The sequence below is a fragment of the Peromyscus leucopus genome, chromosome 3, assembly GCF_004664715.2.
Source record: "Peromyscus leucopus breed LL Stock chromosome 3, UCI_PerLeu_2.1, whole genome shotgun sequence".
NCBI lineage: Eukaryota > Metazoa > Chordata > Mammalia > Rodentia > Cricetidae > Peromyscus > Peromyscus leucopus.
This window is the reverse complement of record NC_051065.1, coordinates 119,591,704-119,615,835: the sequence shown is the minus strand read 5'-3', so window position 1 is coordinate 119,615,835 and position 24,132 is coordinate 119,591,704. Positions and strand designations below refer to the sequence as shown.

The window sequence follows — 24,132 nt, the reverse complement described above, 5'->3', positions numbered from 1 at the left end:
AGTCTATTAAAATCTTTTTTATTTAATTTTTTTATTCATTTTACATGCCAACCACAAATCCCCCTCTAATCCCTTCTTCTGCTTCCCCACCCTGCCTACTCTTACCTCCTCCAAAAGGGTAAGTCTTCCCACAGGGAAATCTACAGAGACAACTGAACCAAGCTCATAGAAACTCATGAGCTTTAGATCAACAGCTGTGGAACTTGCATGAGACCAGACTAGACCCTTTGCATATGGGAGACAGTTGTGTAGCTGGGTCTGTTTGAGGAGACCCTGGCAGTGTGATCAGGATATACCTGGTGCAGGGTTTTTGGATCCCATTACTTATAATTGGACACCTTGCTCACCCTTGATGCAGCAGGGGAGGGGTCTGGGCCTGCCTCAACTGAAATGTACCAGGCTTTGCTATTAAAAATCTTAAAACCAGAAAAACAAAGGGGTGCAGAGGAAACCTCTGGAGATAATGGATATGTATAGTACCTTGATTATGGGTGCTCTCATAGGTGTTTGCATATATCCAACCACTAACATTTTACATGTTAAATACATATAGATATTCATATTCCCAGTTGTGTCCCAGTTAAGAGATTAAGGAAAACCCATAGATTGGCAGTATCCACAAAAAAGAAAAGCTTTGCAATGTGATCATGTATGTAAAGTTTTACAATGCAATTCTTCACACAGTGCTCATCTTTAGTCTTTTGACTTTGGACTTCCATTTTCCTAGGGACATAAAATCTACCTGTACCATCTTAATAGTATGTTTGTGCACCTCAGCTTCCCTTCAGAACCCTCACTGAATTTTGATGCCTTGGAAATCGTGTTTATTTGTGTGTGTGATTTGAATAAAACCAACTTCAATAAAACTCCAGTTGAAACAAATGGATTTCTGGCACCTCAAGACCAGAATTACATATGCAAATTGGAGGTAATCCAAGGAACAGTCAAGAGAGTAAGAAAGGAAGTAGAATGCTTGGCTAAGGAAGAAATGCAAGGCTTCTCACATGCCCCAAGAGAGGGTAAATAACAATAAAGCAAGATAACAGCTCATAAATATTTAAAAGGTGTAAACATCAAATATGGATAGAAGTGATTAATTCTGTGACAAGGGCATGGCGCTCTTCTGACGCATTCATATCACTGGAAAAGGAAAAGGACACTGTTTACTGTCAGCAACACGAAATATGACACATTAATTATTTATGCACAACATTCTAGCACTGATGGAATCTTCTAACGCCTCTCCATATCCCATCTCAAGAGATGCTGAAAAACTACACTTAGTTATTCAACAGAGGGAAAATTCTTTCCAAGGAGATCCATTTTACTTGGCTTCCAAACAGAACTTCTTGAAAGGAGAATTTGGCTTTGCATAATATGCATGGACAGGAACTTACACCTTTTATTTTCTAATAGTCCTAAAGGGAATGAGCTAGAGCCAATGCCAGTAACAAGACCAGAAGCCACTTGGCTGGCTGGAGCTATCAGCAGCTGATGGATTCGAAAGCACTTAAACACATCACAGCCCATGTTGAAATGGAATTGGAAACTCTAAGCAAGATTGCCAAGGCAATTACAGGATCCAGAGAAGCAATCCAGGAACTCCTCTGCACAGGTGCCCAAAAAGTAATCCATAATGAGAGTCTTTCCAGTCTCCATTCTTCACTTCCTCTTCCTGATCCCCATTTTTATAGAACAGGGTGTGCCTCAGGTTCTATTCTAAGTGTTAATTATGGGAATTAGATGGAAGCAGGACCAAACAAGCTACATTTGTGCAGTATATGGAGCTGTTGTACTGAAACCTTTCACAATACAGAGGTTGTTCTCTCATCCTCAGAGGACAGAGGCCAAGATCATGCAAGCCTGTCAATAGTCTGTGCCAATGGACTTGGGTAATCAGTGTCAAATAATCAATTCCTTTATAAAAACTTCTCAGACCAGCTAGGGAAGGTAGCTGTAATCTTTTCACACAACAGTACCTTACTAAGATTAAATGAAAATATTAATCTTTCTTCTGGACAACCAAGACATGGAGCCTAGGCTTTGATATAAAAGAACACATCAAAATCCATAAATCAGTAGGAGGAGCAGTGGACAGAGATAAGCACCATCCATCAGTCTGGGCATGTGCCCCAAGGTGACCTGCTGCTCCATGTTTTATCATGAACTCCTACAACAAAAATATCTTCTCTGTCATTCAACTACTTAAACTGCCTGTTAAGATGCATGGACAATAACTCTTTAGATAAATTACACATGGGTATGGCAATGAATGACATGTACAAATAAACATGCATGTATCTCATAGGCACAGAATCAATCTCAAAACATTTCTAGCACTTATGAACTGGGCACTTAGTAAATACAGACAACTTTTGGTTTGGAAAATATAAGAGCAAAATCAGTATTCCTTTCTACCAGAGCACTAGTGATTAGTTTGTTCTCTTAAAAATTATTTTTGAAGAGGCTCTGTAGCAAGGGAGAAATCTCCACACAAAGGATTAACAAAAGAAAATTAACGAGTGAGTGTGTGTGTGTGTATGTACATGCTAACCTGTGTATTTGTGTGGTTTTTTGTATGTGTGTGTGTCTGTGTGTGTGTTTGTGTGTGTGTCTGTGTATTCTAGGACCATTATCCCACAAAACTTTCCTGGAAGCTACAAGGATAATTTCTCAAGTATCACAATAAAAACTGAAAAAGGAAATAACATATCATATAGAATTAAATAATGATTTGCTCAATCATCAAGAACACAAAAAAAAGAATTATAATTAAACAAAATATAGGGTGGGGTAGACAGTAATGAGTGAGCAGTAGTGTATTTCACAGGTTTGTATCCTTTTTTATGATGTCAACAGATATAATTATTAATTATATACCAAGCTGGCACAAAGACAATTAGACTTCCTATGGTAGAGTGAAGTTTACTCGATAATATACTGGTTGTTTTATATTTTTTATTTGGTTGATTGTTCTGTATTACTGGGATATTTTTTGCTGTTCTGAACCCAGTGCATTGCACATTCCAGGCATGTATTTTACCACTGAATTATGTGTCCCATCCCATGGGTGTTATACTTGATCCTTTAATTTCTGAGAAAACTTACCTAGGTATCTCACAAACTAGAAATTTATTACAAATAAAGTCATAAAAGGGCTTTAATAGAATAAATGCACCCCTTATAAACTCTATCATCAAAAGACCTGAGTAATCAGATTTCCGGAGGACTTCTCCCTCAGGAAATTAGAATATAGCTCACATGGTTTATGATCTTCTAATAGACATACAGATTAACTGGACTTAACATGTCTCTTCAGAGAAGTTCCAAACAGAAGATGCAAATACACAGAGGATAATACCACTGCACTAAGAGACAAAGAGGTCAAGTGATTCTCAAAGCACACACACAGTATCCTCAAATCTTTATTCCTTGAACAGCCCTGACTTCATTTAGAAGGCCTCTACAGGTTACTAGAAGCTAAATAATGTTAACAGTAACTCAAAGTCAAGGTGTCATGTCTGTCTTTGCATTGTATTTATTAGGGTCCTATTTGCAATTTATATAGCAAAAAGTTTTGCATGTATCAAATGATAACTTATTTTTTCAGGTATCATATTCTGTCATTGGCAAAACTGGGCTCTTCAAGCATGAGAAAACACTTTATATTATTAAGAATGAATCTTTCAAATCACTTTGTATTGAAAACCAAAAATGACACTAATTGTTGACCCTTTTTTCTGAATGGAACATAATACTAAAGACCAAGCATAGCATTGATACACATGATTAAAACAATCAGATTATATATGTATATATATACTCTACTATATATACATATACATACATACACACATACAATGTAATCACAATGCATATGCTCTACCTACATGTAATTACAACTCTTCTTCCAGTAATAGGAATTAGGAAACTAGGTTTAAACACACATAGTTTCCTTGGAGAAACATCAATGTGTGTGTCTAGCCCTTCAAAACAGACTTGTTGACTTTCAAATTCTTAGAAACTGAATATCATACTGCCTAGAATTGCAACAATTTGATAAAACTCCAACTGAAGAGTCAAGTCAGATTTCATATTAATCCAAATCCTAGGGACAGTTCAAACTCCCTCCAGACCACAAAATGGCAAGCTCTTTTTGACCCCTGAAAATATAAGTTTTTCCTAGGTAAACACCAAGCCCCCTAAGAAGTTAACCTTCTCAGAACTTAGGAGCAAAATTAATTTTTCCATTAAAAATGACATTTAGATAAATGTGGTCAAGATGTCATTTTCAAATATGTCAAGAGGTCAGCCAACAAGAAAAATAACTTCAAGGGAAGAGTTTTTTTTTTTTCTTTAAAAAAATAAGAAAGCATTTTAATGTAATGCACATACATGAATGCACAGTCAGTCACACACACAGGAATACACATGCATACATACACAGACACATGAATACACACATGCACACAGATACACACACACACACACGTACATCCACATACACTATTATGTATCTGGTTTATATATGCTCTATAGAGCAGTGAATATTCAATTTTTGTGACATTTTCTTATCCCTTGTTATTTCCTCTGGCTGTACTTATACATTGTGTGATGTGATAATTAAACACAGTATAAATGTATAAAGAAATTGATTAAAGTAATACTCTTACCAGTAAATTTAGTTCCACTATGATCTGCCTGGAGTATCACGACAGGGTCATTGTCTGCTGTTTGCAGAACCTAGGGATAGACCAAGAGTTGCAGTTTTAGAGATAATATCCAGCTATGGAGAAACTTTTAAATTAATTTTCATCTTTATCGTATTAAACATATACTAATTTATCTTCTCATCCCACTTTGCATCAAAGACAATCCAATGTGTAAATATCTAATAGCATTGTTCTGTTGCTCAGAATTCTGGGCTTTTCTATCTCAGAATATCGGAGGTCGAAAGGGTAGACATGCTGAAACAGTCACATAATTACACTTCACATGGGAAGCTTTATTGATGCATCTGCCCTCATGGATTCAGGGATTTTGGAATAGACCACAATTTGTTAGTGTTCATCCCTGGCAGCCCTCCACAAACTGTTGTACATAATAGCCACTTGCTTTGGTCTGATGCGGTGACCAAGGCATCAAAATGAAAGGATGTCACTCAAATGAGGAGATTTCTATTAAAAAGCACTCCAGAACTAGACCTCTATCAATTACAGAGTCAACATAGCCTTCAACTCAAGAAGCCATTTCCCACCCACAGAGATTCATGCCAAGCTCCCATCTTTTAACAAACCAACGTGTGAAATGAAGGATGTATATCAATCATTATCAAAAGCCTTTTATTGTTAATTCCCAGATCACTTGAAGCTTGACACACAGACTCTAGGGGAGGGGAGCATCCATAGCTTGTTTTCTAATTCAGACCCATGAACACACCTCTGATGAGCTTAGCTTTTCTTTCAGGCACCAAATAGTAAACATAGGTCAAGGAGATTTTATTTGGCTCTTGTCAGTATTTAATAAACATCATTCATATTGACTTAATCTCATCTAATAATCCTAACACAATCCAGCAGAAATTACTAATTAAGGAGATTTATAAAACTAAAACTTCTTTGGGACTAAAGGAAAGGATTGTTTTAAAAAATATATATGCAAGTAACCTTCTTCTATTTTAAGCATTAACAGGCAATCACTTTGGCCTTGATCCAAAAGCTGTTGCCAAGAAGTTCTAAACAGATTGTGATGCCTCCGGAGAGAACCTCACACCAGTACACTGGGAGGAAAAATTCCAAGCTAGCAAGTAAAAGAAAGCTCCTACTGCTGTGCAATTGACCAAGTGACACACTTCACAGGCTGTGCCCTTTACACTTTTGTTTTGTAACGTTCCTTTCAATCCCATTAGGCCTGTTTCTGAGGCCATTATTTTTTTTGCTTGATTACAACAAATAGAATTGCTTATGGCTAACTAACAATGCACAAAACAGCACTTTATGTGGCTTCCAACCAGTGGATGAGTGGTACACACCACCCCAGCACACTGAGGTTCACTGGTTACTGGAGGCAAGCTGAAGATTTTTACCTAACTAGAGAAATACACAGACTGACGTCATTCTGCGGTATACAGCACCCAAAGGGTTACAAATAGTCTTTCAGTGGAAAAGAGAAAATGCAGTACAAATTGAGTGAGGTTTTTTGATGCACCTATTCCCTATCCAAGGCTAAAGTTAAAAGATATAAGATTCAATGTGATTTTATTATTCAAGTGATAAGGATACCATGTAGTCAGTGTATCGCACAGTTGGATCCAATTTTTGCTGATCAAATATTAATTCAAGGTTAGACAAACCCTCAAAATCTATTCGTGTCATGCAAACAACATGAAATGGATCCCAATACGTGCCAATTTCTCACCACTGTCAAGAACACCCATGACAATAGAGATCAGGTTCTGTGCTGAAACACTGATATTCTTACTCGGGCTTTTGAAGAGTTGTTTGGCATCAAGTTGGGAGGCTATAGCTGCTCATCAGACTTATTTGTATGTTCACAGAGACTCCAAACGTAAAAGAAAAATTGACGGGAATACTGAAAACTGACTGTGAATAATCTACAAGTATAAGAACAAGTAGATACCTGGCTGCTTCATTAAATAATAAAATCATATAACACAGGTATATTTAAGCTTTAATGAATTGAGGGGAAAATACAGAAAAAAGAGAAATTACACTGGAGAGTGAAACAGAACATTCTAGAGAACACAGGTAGTAAATAGATGTGGTGGGTCACTTTGAAAATAACATATCTATCCACAGGAAAACTCAGACAAAAGCTCTAAATTAGTTCATCTCTGGCGCAGACACCCTCTTGCTAGGAGCATCTTGCAGGTGTGAGGCTGTCTCACATCTGAACATAGTATTTTTCACACAGTGAAGTAAGCAACCCCATGGGATTATCATGTGCTCAGCAAGATAAAAAACGATCTTTCTTGGGGCTGAAGGAAAAGTTGGCTGCATAAGAAATCCTTAGAGATCTGTCGCCTTTCAACATGACATCTTCCTAAAATATTTTCAAGGTGAGTTTATCCTCGGTGACGGTTACAGCAAAACACATATAAATGGCAATCCTACCCTTAACAAAGTAAAAGAGGGAGCAATAGTTATTCCTGTTAGGATCTACTCTAAGCATTTAACAAAATGGCATGTCTTGATGATTGCTGCAATCTTAATGTCACTTCATGGCTAAATACAGCCTGGATGAATTCATAACTGAATGCATTCAAGCTACACATATAATTAATGGTGAGTGACACTTTGTAGTTCCTTAACTTGACAAACCCAGGTGTGAATGTCATATACTCACAGAGCAGGAAGGAGCACATTTTGATAGGATCTATCAAGAGAAGCAGAGAACAAAAGAAAAAACAAAAGGTCTGAAATTATAATAGCCAGTGTGTAGAGTCTGACTGTGTGAATTTACAATGGGGTTACATGCTTTTAGAACTCCAGTTATCTCAATGGCAAACAAGGAACCACAGTAACATCCTTAAAGAGTGGGTTTAAAGAGTTCAATTTACATTTTAAAAGGGTTAGCACAGCAAGCAGCTAGAAGGTACTCAATGAACTTAAAGGTCTACAGTAGCAGCACCCTCTTTACCCCTGCACCATGCCAAGGCAGGCCATTATGTCAGCATCTCTAGTTTCCTACAAGATAAGCTCCTCCACTCAAACTCGACCAACAAGAAGAAACCACATGGTAGCCCAGATAATAGCAATATAAACCTTGAGAACTCTTGCATGAGTCACATGTCTTAGCAGCCACATGCATTTATTCCCTAAGGAGAGAAAGGTTTTGTTTTGTTTGTTTGTTTGTTTGGGTTTTTTATTGTAGCATGTTTATGAGTTACTTAAGACCAGGGGAAAAGAACTACCTTAGTAATGTTTGGTGCTCTAATACCTAAGTTCAGAGGATATCAAACTGTCAGATATTCATTTCTTAACACATACATAGCAAATACAAATGCCTCTTTTAAATGTGTGTGTTTGTAACGGAGAATATTTCTTTTTCCATGAAAATCTGCTCAATATCAATTGGCCTATAACACTGCAGATGTTCTTGTGATTTAAAATATAATCATTAGAAAAAGCTGACACATCTCAGCTTTAGTCAATATTGGGTCAATAAACTTAAGAAGTTAGGATAGAAACATCTCTTTTTCTATCATAAGTTGACATTTACCTGGCAGGAATGAGCTCCTCTATACTCAAACTGTGTGTCAGATGTTCAATACATGTTTGTTGAGTGACTATATATTTTCAAAGTGAAATAATATATGATGTATACAATAGCTCCTGGAATATGAGTTAGTAAATGAACAAAAATGAGTGTACAGCAGAATAAGCCTAGCTCCCCCCGCAAAAAAAAAAAAAAAAAAAAAAAAATGATTCACAACAAAATACAAAACAAATGGATAGGCAGGACTAACGATAAAAACGGCAATTTTACCAAAAGCAATCTACAGATTCAATGCAATCCCCATCAAATTACCAACACAATTCTTCCCAGACCTGGAAAGAATAATACTCAACTTCACATGGAAAAACAAAAAACCCAGGATAGCCAAAAGAATCCTGTACAATAAAACAACCTCTGGAGGCATCACAATCCCTGACTTCAAGCTCTGCTATAGAGCTACAGTAATAAAAACAGCTTGGTACTGGCATAAAAACCGACATGTGGGCCAATGGAATCGAATAGAAGACCCCGACATTAATCCGCATACCTATGAACATATAATTTTTGACAAAGAAGCCAAAAGTGTACAATGGAAAAAAGAAAGCATCTTCAACAAATGGTGCTGGCATAACTGGATATTAACATGTAGAAGGCTCCAAATAGATCCATATCTATCGCCATGCACAAAACTTAAGTCCAAGTGGATCAAGAACCTCAACATAAATCCAGCTACTCTGAACCTCCTAGAAGAGAAAATAGGAAGTAGTCTTGAATGCATTGGCATAGGAGATCACTTCCTAAATATAACACCAGTAGCACAGACACTGAGAGAAACAATCAATTAATGGGACCTCTTGAAACTGAGAAGCTTTTGTAGAGCAAAGGATACGGTCAACAAGGCAAAGTGACAGCCTACAGAATGGGAAAAGGTCTTCACCAACCCCACTTCTGACAGAGGACTGATATCCAGAATATTTAAGGAAATCAAGAAATTAGACATCAAAATGCCCAACAGTCCAATTAAGAAATGGACTATAGAACTAAACAGAGAATTCTCAACAGAGGAAACTCAAAAGGCTGAAAGACATTTAAGGAATTGCTCAACATCCCTAATTATCAGCGAAATGCAATCAAAACAACTCTGAGATATCACCTTATGCCTGTCAGAATGGCTAAGATCAAAAACACTGAAGACACCTTATGCTGGAGAGGATGTGGAGCTAGGGGAACTCTCCTCCACTGCTGGTGGGAATGCAAGTTTGTACAACCACTTTGGAAATCAATACGGTGCTTTCTTAGAAAATTGGGAATCAATCTCCCCCAAGATCCAGCTATACCACTCTTGGGCATATACCCAAGGAATGCTCAATCATACCACAAGAGCACTTGCTCAGCTATGTTCATATCAGCATTGTTTGTAATAGCCAGAACTTGGAAACAACCTAGATGCCCTTCAACTGAAGAATGGATAAATACAATGTGGTACATATACACAATGGAATACTACTCAGCAGAGAAAAAACAATGACATCATGAGGTTTGCAGGCAAATGGATGGATCTAGAAAAAAATCATCCTGAGTGAGGTAACCCAGACTGAGAAAGACAAGCATGGTATGCACTCACACATAGGAGGATACTAGATGTGGAACAAGGATGACTGGACTGCTACTCACATCACCAGGGAGGCTACCTGGAAAACAGGACCCTAAGAAAGACACGGGGATTGCCCAATGACAGAGAAATGGATGAGATCTACATGAACAACCTGAACATGAGTGGGGGTAATGAAGGGCAAGGGTCGAGGGAAAGAGAGCTTGGGGCAGCAAGAGATCCCAGCTGGATCAAGAACAGAGAGGGAGAACAAGGAATAGGAGACCATGGTAAATGAAGATCACATGAGAATAGGAAAAAGCAAAGTGCTAGAGAGGCCCACAGAAATCCACAAAGATACCCCCACAAAAGACTGCTGGCAATGGTCGAGAGACAGCCCGAACTGACCTACTCTGCTGATGGGATGGCCAAACACCCTAATTGTCCACTAGAAACCCATCCTACGACTGAGGGATCTGGATGCAGAGATCCATGGCTAGGCCCGGGGTGGAGCTCCAGGAGTCCAATTAGCGAGAAAGAGGAGGGTTTATATGAGCAAGAATTGTTGAGACCAAGGTTGGATAAAGCATAGGGACAAATAGCCAAATGAATGGAAACACATGAACTATGAACCAATGCCTGAGGGGCCCCCCACTGGATCTGGCCCTCTGAATGGGTGAGACAGTTGATTGGCTTGATCTATTTGGGAGGCATCCAGGCAGTGGGACCGGGTCCTGTGCTCATTGCATGCATTGGATGTTTGAAACCTGGGGCTTATGCAGGGTCCCTTGGCTTGGCCTGGGAGGAGGGGACTAGACCTGCCTGGACTGAGTCTACCAGGTTGATCTCAGTCCTCGGGCGAGGCTTTGCCCTGGAGGAGGTGGCAATGGGGGGTGAGCTGGGGGGAAAAGGGGGGGCGCGGGAGTGGGGAGAACACAGGAATCCGTGCCTGATATGTAGAACTGAATTATATTGTAACATAAAATAAAAATAATAATAAATAATTAAGAAAAAATACAAACCAAAAAAAATGAGATCAACAACGAATGTTTATTTGGAAAATATTTATATGACCAACTTTGTATCAACAATTTGAAGATGGTGATTGTTTCTCCTAAAAATGCCTCCTGAAACAGAACTCAAATAAATAGTTCCTAGCGCTCATTACTATTTGAGAATTTGTTCTTTAAAATTTAGCTGTCAAAAGTGTCAACTTAAGATACACTGCATGCTTTTATAAGTTAGGTTTCTATTGCTGTGATAAAACACCATGACCAAAAACAATTTGGGAAGGAAAGGACTTATTTCACGTAATGGCTTGCAGTCCTTCCTGGAGGGAAGTCAGGGCAGAAACTTGAAATCAGAAAGTGGAGAAAAGATCATGGAGGAGAGGAGGTGAACTTCTTATTGTCTTGCTTCCCTAGACTAGCTTTCTTATGTATCCCATGATAACCTGCCCATGGGTAGCATCACATACAGTGACTGGACCCTCCCACATCAGTCATCAGTCAAGAAAATGTTCCATAGACTGATTTACAGGCAATCTGACCAAGGTATGTTCTCACTTGGGGCTCCTCTGCCCAGATAACTCGAGTTTGTATCAAGTTAACAAACAAGACAAAGGAAAAATCAGAACAGTATTTGACATTGTACTAAGCAATTTATGTATTATTTCACTTAATGTAACTATTTCCCAAACTATATAGAACTGATCAAAATCATATAGGTGATCAGATTAATTTGCAGACAAGTTGCCATGAATGAATAGCAAATCCCGAACTGGGACCCAGTGAAAAAAGCTCCAAAGCAACTGCCTTACTGCACTGGACTGTCTACCCATAGTGCATCATTCATATAAAGTATCTTTAGCCTTCCTGGGGAAAAAAAAAAAACCTTGTCATAACTAACCTAACTTCATTTTTTTAAAGACATACATTCCATAATCTGCAAGAGGCCAAAACCATAATTCAGACAAATCAGCAAAGAATGGTTCAGGTCGAGTTCTGTGTTCTGAGTTTTGTTTCTAGTTCTGTACTAACACTACCTCTAAGTGGCTTTTTAAAACAAATACATAAGCAAACAAAAACACAGTATAGGCTTCAGAATCCTTATCCATAAAGAATGTTTATTTTATTTTATTTAACATTTCTTTCATTTACTTTATATATTGACCACAATTTCCCCTCCTTTCTTTCCTCCCCCCCTTTCACCTGACTCCCATCTACCCAACTCCCTGTCTATTCCTCCCCCTTCTCCATTCAGAAAGGGGCAGGCCTATCATCGGCTTGAACAAAAGCATGGCACATCAAGTTGAGATGGGACTGAGCTCCTCCCCTAGAGTCAACCCAGCTTGGGGAACAGGCTCTCAAAAGCCAGATAAGCACCAGGGACAGGTCCTGATTTCACTGCTAGGGACCTTACAAACAGATCATGCTACACAACTGTCACTCACATGCAGAGGGTCTAGGTCAGTCCCATGCAGGCTCCCTAACTGCTGGTCCAGAGTCCATGAGCTCCTGCAAGCTCAGGTCAGCTGTCTCTGATCCATGAAGTATGGTAACTGAATGTGTTTTTTGTTCACTTGCTTGTTTTTGTTTTGTTTTGTTTTGAATTTCTGTCTGCCTGTTTGGTTTTGTCCCAGATGCTATGAAATAGAGGGAAATGCTCTCTGTGGATGGAAGTGAAGTAGGCAAGGAAGAGCAACTAAGCTATGCAAGAGGTAGGGAGTTGGGCAACTTATGGGCCCTTCACTGGTAAATCTAACAGAGGACTGTGAAGAAGATTAAAAACATTAGAAAATTTTACTTTAGAAAGATGAATACACAGACTCAAACAAATACAATCTCAAAAGATAGAAGTGGTGAACAGAACTCTGCTTGCACAGCCTGAGGCTTTTGGAACTTAGAAGAGAATTTAACCTTCAGACACAAAACTGGAAACACAATTGCATGCAGTAGAATTCTAATTCTATTACTATGATAGACTACGGAATCAAAAAGGTCCCAGAGACATTGACATATGCTCTTTCCCAGTGCATTCATACTATATTCAAAGCAATAACTACGTATATTTATTTAATCTCTACTTCTTGAAAATATTTAAGGGATCAAAGTGATCTCAAACCCATGATGATCCCAAAGGACATTAGCCTGGGAGGTCCTGAAGGAGACAATAAGATCAGGAGTACTTGGGTATGATCCAACTCCAGCATGCAATGCACTGTCAGTAAATGGTCTCATTCTCTTTTTGTGTCACGTTGAAAATTGCCTCACTTCTCACTTTCTTCTCATATATGGGCATGGCAAAGCTCCATAGAAAAGCAAGAGCTCGCCATTGTGGAACACTGCTGTTTCAGAGTAGAGTCAGAGACTACAGGCTTCAGTGAAACATTCCAGTTCATTATTGAACCCTTGATGGTCTTGCAAAACTCTTGATGACAACATTCAGTAATGTTGTCCAGTCAAACTAGAAAATTTCCAAGACTGAAGCAGATATTTGTGCTTATCAAAATCAGGGAACATCAATGTCCTTTTCCCAGAGAACACAATCCTTCTGATTTTCAGTTTTCTGTTGACCACCATGAAAGAACAAAATATCACATCTCAGTAGACTCAGGATTAGCTCTAGAAAGACTAATTTTTCCTAAATTGAAAATAAAACTATAAAGGAAAATTTCTTACTCAATGTTCTATTGCTGTGAAAAGACAGCATGACCAAGGCAACTCCTATAAAGAAACCATTTAATTGATGTCGTGCTTACAGTTTCAGAGGTTTAATCCATTATTATCATGGCTGGAAGTGTGGTGACATCAAGGCAGGAACTGGATTACTAGCTGAGTGCTACATCCTGACCCATAGGTGAAAATATAGAGCTTCGAGGCCTGGCATGGGCTAATGAAACCTCAATGTCTCCCCTCAGTGACACATTTCCTCCAACAAGGCCATGCCTCCAAATCCTTTTAATCTTTTTAAATAGTACCACCCCCTGATGACTAAGCACTCAAATATATGAGCCTGTTGGGGCAACTCAGTTTTAAACCACCACAATTATTGCCAAGGAAAATTGCATTTGTTAAGAAAGCAGCCAGAAGGTGTAATCAGGCTCTTTTAGCTGACCTTTCTTCACCTAGAAAAGACTGAGTCAAAGGAAGAAGTGATTGGGGTTGTGAGACATAGCCTCAGCACAGATGGCAATGAGGTGACATTATATGACCTTTAGGCAGTTCTTGCTGCGTGTACCCCTTCTCCCCCAGTCTCCCATAGCCTGCTTCTCCCATCTTCCTCCAAGAAGCTTGAGTCCCCACCTCTTCCCTCATCATGCACACATTTGTTCCCTCTGCATCACCAATATTCACACATATTGTTTTCCCCCTGTTGCATCTTTATTTATAGATTTTACAAAGATCATCAGTGGGATAACAGTGAGTTAGGAATATCCCTACCTCCTCCTGGAAACTGATGTCAGAAATAGTCTATCTTCTCATAACTACTAAAGATAGCATACAAATAAAAGGGAATTGTGTTTGAAATGGTTTGGAAAGCAGCATGCCAAATGTCAATGCTTCAAGTTAAAAATAAATAAAAGAGATAACTCTATGGGTTCCAAACTGGACATATCTCTAACAGGACATTATTTTCTGAGTCAACTGAATACCATTTGCCCTATAGTAAAGTGACCATTAAAAAAACATGCCCTGGCAGTTCTGAAACTAATTTATACAGAAGCATTGTTTTATATGTGCAATTCTAAAATGTGTGATATTACCCTCTAATATTAGTGTAGTGAGAGTTCTTAACTGCCTGGTCAAATCAAATGGTTTAGGAAGAGTTAAATGTCAGCCTCCATTTGTGATAATAACAAGATACATTAGCACAGGGCTAATTCTCTGCCAGGAGCCATTTTATTTACTGACTTTGACCTCACTGTGATATAAGGTAGGTTCTTCTTTGTATAAGTTCCTTTTTCAAAAATGGAAAACAAAAACAACAATAAAAAGTGCAAGAAATAAAGGAGATGTCTATTGCCTAAGGTGACGTAATCATTTCTCCAGAAATATTGTGAAAGGTAGCATCCATGGTTTCCCATGCACTTTTAAGATAGACTATTATTCTTTCTGACTGTAGCCTTAGTGACAACATTTTCAAACATGATTACATAACAATATTATAGCTCATTAAATATTTACATGTGAAGTACATAGGAAAACTGCCTGGAAGTCTGTCAGTTACATTTAGGTATGCAAAGGAATTATCATGCTATTATGAAGACTTTCTGTCCCTGAGGCATTCACTGTACAAGGGGCTCCTTGTTTATTCATTCAAATATGTGTTATTGAGTACTCTGTGCCTGGCATGATAGCCAAGACACACCCCTAAATGTGAGGCCCTGTGTCCTCAAAATAGGCACTTTTCTAAGGAAATCCTGATCTCAAGATAATAGTCCCCAGTTCCTGCTTGAGTCCCTGCACCTGCTACTGTAATCTGAATAGTTGCACAAGAGCTGTTGGACCTCTAACTACACTCCCCACAATTCTCGTACTAGTGGTTTGTGTACCTGAGAATACTGGGGTTTATATCAGTTCCCCAAAGGAAGCCAGGAGATACTTTTGCTATTCTCCTTTGAGATATGACTGAGTTTCAGAACTCTTTGTTTGTCTACCAAACCATCTCAGCACTTGCCTTGGTTTAAATTGTAATAACTCCTTAAGATTGTTCACCCCAGTGAACCTCAGAACACAGTGGGGAATTCTCTGGTTTCACTATTCCATCTATGAGAAATTCTCTTTCTATACAGAAAGTCATTCAGAAAGGACTTGGAGATGGCAATTGCTAAAAGTATGTAAGTGTGGGGCATTTGTTCTATTAGAAAGTAGTGAATGTTCACTGCATGGATTTGTCAAAATAAATATGTGTTATGTGTATACATATATACATAATTATTTATACATGTTTACAAGATAAAATGAAAATTGTCAAATGTGATGACTATTCATATTACTATAGTTTTCTAAGAAATGACATCATAGTGTGTTTCTGATTTATAGCCATGAAACAGGATTAAAAATTATAAAAGCAAAATTCAAAAAGGTCAGTGGAATCCTTCCTATAGGCTGATCACAAAGCAGTAAATACATAAGTCTTTATAATAAACAAGGTTCCCAATCTTGTTGGTGAGACTATCAGAAAATCACAGCCTTACAGCATGGAAGAAAGTTAGGTTGATTATTCTTAAAGGTCATAAAGCCCTGGTTTTAAGTGTGTTCAGTTTCCTTTCTAGCATTCTTATTTGAAACACCTCTACAGAAAAAAAATGCCGCCTCTAGGTAGGCAGTCTTCATAGTGAATTTTGTTTGCTGTTGAAATTCTCTACTTTTATGTGTAATAAGATCAGTGAAGAGCATGAGGGGCCCTTTCTCTTCCCAGAGCTCTGCCATGACCCCTTTTCTCTACTTCTTTCTATCATTACCTGTCACTATGAAAGTTCTGCCTTTATTTTTAAATGTTCATATGCTTGAGTCCATATTTACATACAAAACTAAGTTTAGATAAAATATTGGTGCATGTTCAAGCACAAAAGTAAAAGGATATTTACTAACATCTTTTAAGTTTAGATAAAAAATTGATATATGTTCAAATACCAATGTAAAAAATGTGTATTAACTAGAATTTAAAATAGAACTTTTAGCAATAACAAATATTCAACAATAGCACATATGTTAAGTATTTCAAAGGTATTTTCAAAGAAAATTTGTTCCTAAGAGAAACATAATAATGATATTAAGGATGAAATAAAACACTTCAAATTTGATGTAAAATGCAAGCTAAATGTTTGCATGAATTTACACAGAAAATAACACTGGAAAAAATGCATCAACTGGCAAGTACTACTCCTATGAAGGAAACAGAAAAGGAGAAATATACTGAATTTAATAAATCCACCTGAATAATCATGAATTATTTTTACATAAAACAGAATGTTAAGAAATTAAAAACACTCCTTCCTGACCACTGATTGTTTGGTTAGGTAGTAATGACAAAATTTATGAAACAGAAGAGATGGAAAGCAATGGCCTTCCAGTTTGAGAGTGGAGGCTGGGTTTAGGAATCAAGAGGTGAAGCTCAATCCTACAATCACAGGAAACAGTGAAGAAGATATATGGAGTGTGAGAGGCTGTTGATGAGGTATATGAGGGCAGGGAGGAGATCATAAAGACAGATGTGGCTGATTAGGTGGGTTGTAATGACAGTGAGCAGAGCCCTGGGTGCAGGCTTAAGTTATTAACCATCTTCTAAAAGAAGACCATTGTTGGATTGAGTAGAAAATGACAAGATCAGATTTGTATGTCAGGGATATAACTCTAGTTTGACAACTTTATAGGCTCAGAAGCAATTAAACTTTCAATGACATTGGATGTCCTGATTTATTAAGAATGAAAGAAAAACGCCTGGGGTGAAAGCTGAATTGGTTAAATGCTTGCCTTACAAGTCTGAGGACCTGAGTTTAGTATCCCAGAATTCCTGTTTACAGAGCTTGGCATGGTGACCTACAATTGTAATCTCAGAGCTGGGAAGGAGAAACAGGTAGAAAATCCCAGGGCTCACTGCAAACCTGACTCCCTAGGCATGTCCCAGACCAATGACAGACTGTATCTCAAACAAACTGTGGATGGCACTTGAGAAATGACATTCAAGATTGTATTCAGATCTCCGCATACATATTTACCTATGTGAACACACAAACACATGGTCCTTTGGAAACATAGGCAGAGAGAGGGGGGCGCGGGAGGGAGGGAGGGAGGGAGGGAGGGAGGGAGGGTGGGAGAGAGAGAGAGAGAGAGAGAGAGAGAGAGAGAGAGAGAGAGAGAGAGAGAGAGAGAGAGAGAGAGAGAGAGGGAATAAATATAAAGGACAAAAGAGAGGAAAGATGAGCCCACCTTATTGGGGATGGCTTAAGTTCACTGGTTACCTTATGGGAACAAAGAATCCCGTGACTTCTTTCAGCAAAGAATCTTTAACTAAAGAGGAGTTGAGAGCCAGATAATCATGAAATCTTCAGTGATCCAAAAAGCACCCATTCTGGCATTTAGTAGCCAAGTATCTTCAGGTCTGTCACAACCTCTCTGACCTGTTCCTCACTTCAAATTTTTAACTGGAGCTAGCAAACACCTCCCACTTTCACTTCCTAATGACAGCCTACAAAAGATAAACGGTATGATTCTGTGACCATCTGACATAAGGACAATTATTATGCACATACCCAACAGCCCGTGGAAACTGGTAGCAAGAAATAGCTCAAGGGCAAACACCTAACTTAGAAAACTGTGAAACTAAGTAGCTAATCAGCAATGAATGAATAACTCAAAAATTTTAACATATGTCTAAAACTGTTGTGAAGAGATGTAGCGAGGCATTCAAAAGTAAAGTAGGCTGTAAGTGCCAATATTATCTAAATGGTACCAGTTATTAATTGTCTAATTTAGTATAATAAAATGTCTATTAATATTAATTATTATATAGTATCTGTACAAATTAAGTAATAACTCTCAAAATACTTCAGTGGACACCGCCCCCCCCCATCATAATACTTTTTAGTACAAAGACCTAAGAAATTGGTAGAATTGTAGCTCATTAGTATGATATCTGCTCGGTATACATGAAGCCCTAGATTTGATTCAGAGAATCACAGAAAAATAAAATGAGATCTCCACTGGAAAACATACAGCACAATGATGTGCAAAGAGAGCTTTGTCACTCAAAATACCAAACTAGTACTTTGCAGCAAATTGCTGATTTGGAAACTAGGAGTGCTAACCCCAGCATCTCCTCTCTGTGTGCTCAGTGCCAGGCACACACACTCTCTTTATTAAAGAGATGAAGGTGTCAGTGCTAAGCCTACATATGTCAGTTAGCAGCTGTCATTCTGCTACTTGGCTGCTTCTACTCCTGCCTAATCCTGATCAACACATTAGTCAGAAATGTAAGGGAATCTGGAGAGTTTTAGCACAGGAGTAAAAACTTCATTAGGGATGCTATGAAGAATATTCATTAAAAGGTTATATTTGGATGTGAACACTGAGAGTATAGTTGAGGAATATAATGCATTTAGAGTGCGTTTCATTTGGAATGACAAGATCTGCACATCTATTTCCAAGTGAATATTTCAATTGGCATACATTTCTTTAGATGTTGAAGTCTGCATTTAATAGGAACTAGATCTATATTTAATTCAAACTCAATTTGCAAAATTTGAAACTAATTTCACCTATGAGCTAGGCTATCTCTTCTCTCTATAACATTGTGCACCTGTAAAGAAGTGGCAGAGATGATGTTCTTAGTAGTGGTGCTAATGTTAAAGAGAGGAAAGAAGAGAAAAAAGGCTCCTTAATCATGTAAAATAAATCCCTAAGGAAGATTTAACTTCTTACAATAGATGTCAGGAAAGGGATCAGATGTCTGTAATTTCTCCCATCCTGTGTTTACATATGTGTTCTTTATATGTGGCATATATACGTGGAATATGAGTATATAGTGTATGTGTGGTATGTGCACACGTGTTTGTAGGGGCACTCTAAAAAATTAGAGGAGAATGCCAGGTGTCCTCCTCTCTTATTCTCTGCTGTAAACACTTGAGACAAGATCTTTCACTAAACTCAGAGCTTGCCATTTCTTGACTAGGTTGGGTGGCCAGCAAACTATGAAGATCTAACTGTGTTTGCTCTTCCAAAGTTCTGGGATTGGAGACACATGCAGCCACACACCCCTTTTGATGAGTGCTAGGTATCTGAACTCAAGTCATCTTGCTTGAGTAGAAAGTGCTCTTACCCACTACGAAAATTTCCCCAGCTCTCCACTCTCCATTTTTTCCCTGTGGTTCTGGGGATCATTTATGTTAGAAGACAACTATTTTACAGCACAAGAATACAGTTAACAACTCTTAGCAAATACAAACAAATATATGAAATTCACCATCCTGACATCTGCCACTTATAAAGGTAGGCAGTTCAATTAATGTGAGTCAAAGCCTGTCTGTGGCCATCTGGTTAAGGGGTTCCTAACTCTTCTCTTACCACAAACATATTGAAAAGTTTGGGCCCTCCAGTGGCTTCTCAAAACCATGCACATCTCCTCATGCATATAAATTAATGAACACAGTAAGAACATTTACCCCTTCAAGGTATTCAGACAGAGTTCAACTATAAAAGCAGAATGTCCAGAGAACTGCAATCTATGGTCATCGCTTGAATCTTATTGTAATATACTCACAATGACAGAGCATTTCAGAACTGACAGCATTCTAACAAAGGCTTGTTTAGCCCAGGAAAGAACTTGGAGTGTATATTTTATCAGTATAATTTTAAAATGAGGAAACAGAATTTCAGAAGGCTGAATTAACTCTTTATCATCACGTGTAAGATATGACAAGCTACAGTGGTCAAATACAGAATCTGAGTTCTGTGATTTCAACTCATAAACTGTAAACCAAATTTCTGTTTTATTCGGGGAAAGTACTTTGTATTTTATGAAGGTGGTCCACTTACAATGGCACAAAATACTCTTAGTCTTTACTAAGAAAAGAAGAATTTTTTTTCCCTCCAAATCATCAACTGGTAGTTTGTTACAAAGCAATGAGCAATCTGTGGACCCACAGCTTTTTTGTCTAGGACAGTGTCAATTATAAGCCTTTACTTTCATCTATTCCTGTTTAAAGCAGGCGACACAAAAGCCAGAGTGCTACCACTTCCTTAGACCCTCCACATAATCCCGGCATCATATAAGAGCTCAAAAGACTCCTTATTTTCTCTTCATCACATCCTCACTGCTCAGAATTTATGATACAAGGGGCCTTTGATGGCGCAGAAAGGAGCTCTTTTTGAAGCTCTGGCAGCAGAGAGTTGAAGAGGGTCTCGCAGGGACAGTTGTCACTCTGCATACATGCTAAGTACCCACTTGGCACAGGTTTTTTTTTTTATTGGAGTTTCATAGCAAGCACAAAGTCACAGGAAGGATGGGGAAGACAGAGAAGAGAAAGAATACAACACTGCTCCCCAAAAACAAACAAACAAAAACAAGATGTGTTTTCTTTTTCCTTTCAAAAGACTGTAATGGAAGGAGAGAATTTTTGTCTCATGAAGTAGAGTCTGAGATATGGGAGGAGAATGAGGGGCAAGAGCAGGTGAATGATTTTTTTAAGGTTAAGTTCTAAGTATAGAGTACTGGATGTATATTTGTATGCAGCTTAATATATACAGATTTAGTTTAAACTCAAATGTAACAATTAATGTCATTTTCCCCAAAATCATACAAGATGATAAAGTGTACTGTGATTCCAACCATTATGATACTATTAAGATCCCAATCCCAACGGGCATTTCACCATCCTGTAGAGAGGATAAAGTAGAGTGGCTGAGTGCTAGGCTAATAATCTAGAAAATTCCAGGAAAAATAAAACCTTTTAATCTTTCTAAAGCTACAAATATCCTCTTGTTTTACTAAGATTGAATCTAAAAATCAAACTTGCTGGAGCATTGTGAGGCTAAGACAGCAATGAGTTGTCCATAGGAAACGGACTTGGTTCTGAATAGGTCTCCTTCTTCAGAAGCCCAGGCCCTTGTGGTTGGAGAAGTCTAAAATTTCCTAGCTCTTCCTCACACTGGTTCAGCTAGTCCATACCAGGGTGAGTACAACTGAATTTGCTTCTTTATGTCAGCAAAAGCTTGCAGCAACAGAGGTGTGGAAGAAACTGGCTGGCCAGAGAACCTTTTGTCGGCCACATTTTCTCTTGCCTTGTTTTTACACATCGATGCTCAAAATTAATGAAGTTTCAGAAGGGCATAACAATTAGAAAAAAAGATTATGAAAGACTTACAATAAATTGTATTGGTCATAAAACATGTTGGCAGAAATTATAATTAATAAGAAGTGAAATGTAACACCACTTTCGAGTAGAAAGCAGGATCCCTTTGGAAATAACACATGGGGCTAATGCAAAAATCAATGTTCACCATGCTGGTTGCTTGCAAAATTACACAATTAATCCTGTGTAAACTAACCTATCAGTGATGCACACTACAGGGTTGCTGACGTCTGCTAGATGGTACAGTGTATTAAAGAGCGAGAACTTTAATGAGATCCCATGAGATTTTAAAGATTTAAATCACTTTTTTTCTTCATAAAAGAATATTTTTATTCTATTTAATGGACATTGCTCTCCATATCTCATATACACATGGTCAAATCCACTATTAAAACAATCACCAGGAACTGGAAGGCAGTCTAGTCTGAGGCTAAAATATGTTACTGAGAGATTTCAATGGATTGGAGGGCTTAAAGATCCATACAAGATGTTACCTTGTCTTCATCATGGAGGCATAATCTATTGCCATCATATATTACTTGGCTCTCAGAGGCTAATGAGCCATTAGAAAATTGCTTCCTTCACATACCACATCAAGATATACAGTCCCATGTGTACTTGATGTTTGATAGTCTGTTTTATTCCATAGGAAAAAAAATAAACACAAGTAAACTAATCTCTTAGGTATAGTCATTTAAATCTTTTTTCTCCTGTTATCAGGGCATACATATTTGCAAATATGAGTGCAAATAAATGTATTTACATGCTTGTGCAAGTATCTCACTGAACGCTTAACCATCTAAACAGACAATTGTGCACAGAGTCACTAGAAAATAAAATTTTCCACTGATTGGTAGATGTCTTTAAGACATTTTTTCAACATTTAGATTGATTATAATCCTATCCAAAACCATGCCACCTAGACAGAGGGTAAATGATTCTTCAAACACTCCCCTGTGTTTTCATTACACAGTTAATTGAATTGAAATTGCCCTGAAAAACAAAACATATTGTTAAAAGCATACATTCCAACAGCACCACTACATTTGTTTTTAACTTCCTCTGTGACCTGATTCTTTAGTCATGACTTCAGTCTAGGAACAGATCAAATGCACAAAGACATTGCTTTCCTGTGTTGAAAAACTGTGTCACAACAAATAAATTGGTGGATGAGGGGCTGGGGAGGTGGGAGGGTGGGTGAATGAATGGATGGATAGGTGGATAGATGGATGGACAGTTGGGTGGATAGATAAGTGTAATAATTAATGTCATCCAGAACAGAGAGTAAAGAGGAATGCAGTCGTCATCATTTCACAGACTCTCCTGACAGGCACTGGCTGTTTTCCTCAGATTTGCCTCCACTCTTGGAAGCTCACACACAACAGAGTGCAAAGACACACACACACACAAAAAAAAAAAAAAAAAAAAAAAAAAAAAAAAAACCAACAACAGAGTGCAGACACTGTAACAAAACAACTAATGGGCCAGATGCTGAAAGCAAATGGATTCAAGAGTCTAAAGGAACAAAGAAAATGGAGGGGTGAAGTGATAATGGGAAAATCTACAGGAAGGAAAACAGATAAACATACATAAATGGCATGAATGTGCTCACTATAAAGGGATCCTTGCTTCTGTGATGCATCAGCATTAAAAGGGAGCCAATGGTCCACACATGCTACTGTCTGCAGACTGTGGACATTTCCCATCACTTTTTGATTTCCATCCCATGCCTTCTAAAAGCATTCTACACGCACATAACATGGACTGTCTATCAAAACAAGATGACTCTCTTAATCATGACTTTCATATAACAAAACCAGAAGCTTTTATAAAAACAATAATAATTTTTGCTTGTGTGTTTGTCTAAGCTTGTCTTTCCCCTTCTGCAGAAAGGCACAGAACCTGCTCACACAATGCTAGAAGCTGGCTCTGAATGTTCAGAAAATCATTACAGCACTATCACAGATACAGCACAATCCTCGACTTCAACTTCAAGTCTGCCTTCAGCAAATAATCCTTCCCTGTCTTCTGTGCCTCTCCTCATATGACTTTTCTACTGAAAAGATTTTAAAAATAGAAAAGAAAGCAGTCAGAGAAGAGGAAGAATGACCTACAAATCCCTTCCATTATTTGAATAGACATTGTAGATTGGGTTTATTAATGCAAAAATAAGATGTGTATTGGATGGAGAGGAAGTGGATAACAGAGAAAGTGAATAGCAGTCATTCTCCTTTCAAACCTTGGTAATGCTTACACCTGCTATGATTAAACACAGTGTAAACATTAATTTTACCTAGAAAGTCTCCCAGTGAAATTATTTACCTGATATAATATGCGTGAATTAACCTGCCATGCACTGTAGCTTTTGCCAAAATTTTTCCCCTGTTCCATACAAGAAAATATTTTGACAAAGTCTAAGACACATTTCTCATGCTGTTTTCAAAACTCC

The 24,132-nt window shown here is 38.0% G+C and overlaps 1 protein-coding gene across 6 annotated transcripts in view; it reads right to left on the bottom strand.

Annotated features, from left to right (window-relative positions):
* Chl1 (cell adhesion molecule L1 like) overlaps positions 1-24,132 on the bottom strand; it is a 206,536-nt gene that overhangs the window by 152,199 nt on the left and 30,205 nt on the right. For all 6 annotated transcript variants that reach the window (XM_028872713.2, XM_028872717.2, XM_028872716.2 and 3 more), the window contains exon 2: positions 4,674-4,743. The gene's annotated coding sequence lies outside the window, so the exon portion shown is untranslated. The remainder of the gene's footprint in view (positions 1-4,673; positions 4,744-24,132) is intronic.